The sequence below is a fragment of the Herpailurus yagouaroundi genome, unplaced genomic scaffold, assembly GCF_014898765.1.
Source record: "Herpailurus yagouaroundi ecotype Mexico unplaced genomic scaffold, PumYag 29, whole genome shotgun sequence".
Classification (NCBI taxonomy): Eukaryota; Metazoa; Chordata; class Mammalia; order Carnivora; family Felidae; genus Herpailurus; species Herpailurus yagouaroundi.
Genome location: NW_024412377.1, coordinates 114,891,158 through 114,894,666, shown reverse-complemented (window position 1 = coordinate 114,894,666; position 3,509 = coordinate 114,891,158). Strand labels below are relative to the sequence as shown.

General features: G+C 40.2%; 1 pseudogene; it reads right to left on the bottom strand.

Moving 5' to 3' along the window:
• Positions 1-508: 508 nt before the first annotated feature.
• LOC121015671 (60S ribosomal protein L7-like) lies at positions 509-1,455 on the bottom strand (annotated as a pseudogene).
• Positions 1,456-3,509: the final 2,054 nt, after the last annotated feature.

The window sequence follows — 3,509 nt, the reverse complement described above, 5'->3', positions numbered from 1 at the left end:
CTTTTGATGTGAACTCCTTACAGGCAGAGTCAGTTCTGCAATAATGCTTGCCTTGAAAACACAAATATGGTCCAGGGTGATTCATATGTTAGGAAACAATATGAGGATGGTGCGCATTTACCCTTGCCTATCTTACAAGTGAGAAACTGGATGAAAACAGAAAACTTGGCTCAGCTGAACCCAGCAGTGTGGGACACTCAAAACGCATATGCACATGTGCACAGATGCTTAACGCTCTACCAGCTAACTCTGTGCGCTCTGTGTGTTATGTTGTCCCATCCAAGTCTGGTGTTAAATTTTTCCTCTGACTTTACATAACCTACCTTCCTACCCCTTTACAGTGAGTCACAAGCTGCTACCCTTTCAACATTCACGTCCTCATTGAAGTCTTTTTAAGATAAAGTGCCATGTTTACTTTATTATTTATGAATTTCCCTTTTTTTTCTAACTTGGAAGTGGTCACCGTTTATTAACTGAACAGATTATAAAAATAATCATGGGAGACACCTTAGTTCATCCTTCTAACACGTCTGTTAATCTGGTCTTCCCTGTTGGTCACCATCTCTACCTTCTACAATATCGGTGATCTTTTTCTTCATTCTTCCTCGGGGAGAAGATAATTTGAAGGGCTGCAGGAAGTTGTTTGCTTCTCTGAAATATTTTCCAACAGGACAGACCTCATGAATAAGACCCTCCATGTAGATGATGCCCTTTTCCCCAAGAGTTTGAGCAATCAAAGTGTTATCTGTCAGCACAATTGACTTTTTGTTGATTTTGCCATGACTATGCTGGCAGATCAATTTATTTACTGATCTCGGGTTTGGGTACCCCATGCAGTATATGGCTCCACCATCCTCAGCATGTTAACTGAAGCCTTGCTGAGCTTAACAAAGGTGCCACTGAAGAACTGACAAAGATAAAGTGTCAACACCTTTTGGATTTTTGGGCTCACACCGCGGATATCTCTGATCCTGAAAACAAATGCCCACTTGGGTTCCACATTACATAGAAGTTGTTTGCATTTCTTGCCAATCCTCACAATTCGAATCTTACTTCTATACATCTTCCCTATTCTAGTGCTTAGCTTTTTCATAGATAAGCTTCATCCTTGCCTTGGGAAGCATCTTTTGAGCATTTTTCTCAGGTGCTTGATCTTCAGCACTGCAATACTTTTTCTTAATGGTTTCTGGCACAGCAGAAACCTTCTTTTCTCCATTCTCCATTCTCCATTTCTTTTCTCCAGAAAACTTCTTTTTCTCCATTTTCCATCCTCTGTTTTGGCTGCCTATGAATTTCTTAAGTTATGAGGCTACTTATGAATTTTTTAACCATTTAACATGTGTAAAACTGTGCTAGCATTTTTATTAGGTTCCTATACTTTTTCTTTAATGTGTCATTGATGAAGTTCTGAAATGTTGTCTCTCTGATCCCATCTTTTCCCATAAACCCTTTCATTTCTCTTGCACTGTTGTGCATAGCATAGTGATTTTTATGAGTGCATATGCCACATTATAGCGGAGCTAAATCAGGAGTGTAGGGTAGACCCTTGAAATACTAATTTTGGGTCCAGTAGCTGTGCCCATGCATATGCACACACATACATACATACACAAACACACAGAATTTTGTTTAAATACTACTGGGCTGGTGTCCTGTCATAAAAGTTTGTTTCAGAGCTAACAGGAGAACAAAGTATCCTTTTCAGAGTCAGCTCACACAGTGATTGTTAGTTACAGCATACCAGTCCTTTGTTCCTTCTGAGCAGTGACTGATCTTGGATGCAATGGAGACCATTAGTACTGGTCAACCAGCAAAGACAAGCATTAAGTCAGTTCATACATAATGGATCAGGCTTAGCAATGACCCACCCTCTTGGCATCTTAGTTGATGGTAACAATATAAGTCAAAGCATGTTCCATTATGGTCTCCATCATAATCATGTGGGGAACTGAACAGAATGCAGATGCCTGGGCTCCACTCTTCATCTGCCAAATCAGAGCCTCTAAGATCAGCAGTGAATCAGCATTTTGTTTTTGTTTTATGTTAATTAACTAATTTTTAATGCTTATTTTGATTTTTTTTAATGTTTTTATTTTGAGAGAGACAGAAAGCACAGTGGGGGAGGAGCAGAGAGAGAGGGAGAGAGAGAATCCCAAGTAGGCTGTGTACTGTCAGCCTGGAGCAGACATGGAGCTCGAACTCACAAACTGTGAGATCATGACCTGCGCTAAAGTCTGACACTTAATCAACTGAGCCACCCAGATGCCCCTATTTATTTATTTTGAGAGAGAGAGAGAGAGAGACAGAAAGCACATGCACGAGCGAGGGAGGGGCAGAGAGAGGGAGAGAGAGAATCCTAAGCAGGCTCTGTGCTGACAGCAGAGAGCCTGACATGGGGCTCTAATTCACAAACTGTGAGATGATGACATAAGCCAAAGTCAAGAATTGGAGGCTACCCAGGTGCCCCCATTTTTTTTGGTGGGGGGAGGGGCAGAGAGAAGGAGAGAATCCCAAGCAAGCTCTGCACTGTCAGCACAGAGCCCAACAACCGGATTTGATCCTGCAAACTGCGAGATCGTGACTTGAACCGAAACCAAGAGTCAGACACTTAACTGAGCCACACAGGCACCCCAAGGAAGATGCATTTTGACAGGCATTTAGTCATCCTTAGGCACCCTGAACTTTAAGAACCCCTGGACTGGACTGTCTACATGAATTGCAGCAAGACACATGATACAGAGCCAGGCTCTTGAGTGCTTAATATTAAGCTTAACTTCTTTTTTACCTAAAACAGCTGGCTCTTACTCCATTTTACATATTATTATTATCCAATTACAATAGCTTTTGTCCAATTTTAAATCAATATCGTTGAGGATTTGTCACAGGTGCCACATGTTGACCTGTTGTGAGGGAGAGCGGGTTGATAGAAAAGTTCCAGAGAGTACTTTGACATAGCAGAGAGTGTTGTTCCGTAGCTGGTTCATTAAGTTCATATCTCATCTGTCAAAAAATTTTTACAACTATTTTTTCAGAACTTTGAATTAAATTCTCTGGTGTGTTCTGAAACAAGGACAGGACACCTGGAGCTTCCTAATGAATACTTTCTATCTTCTATAATCTAGCCACTGATTAATTGGTACTATGATCTGAACTTGTGTACTAGATGGGCTGGGAACAAAACACCAGTTAAAAATTGCAGAGATATTTATGAGTACACTAAAGGAATATAATTATTTTTCTGGAGAAGATAACCATTATCATGATGTAGCATACAGTAATGTTTTACAATCACCAGCAAGTATTAATGTGATGTTTAACATCTTCCACCTTGGAAGATGGTTCAAGTCACAAGAAAAATAATGAAAGATCTTAACTTAAAAGAGATCTTTTAAAGAGATCTTCACTCTCTCCTTAGCAGACTCAAATACATATTACAAAATAATTCTAGTAGTACTTCCTATGTTGGGAGGAAAAAAGCAAGTTCTGTCTTCTAGAGTGTACAAGAGAAC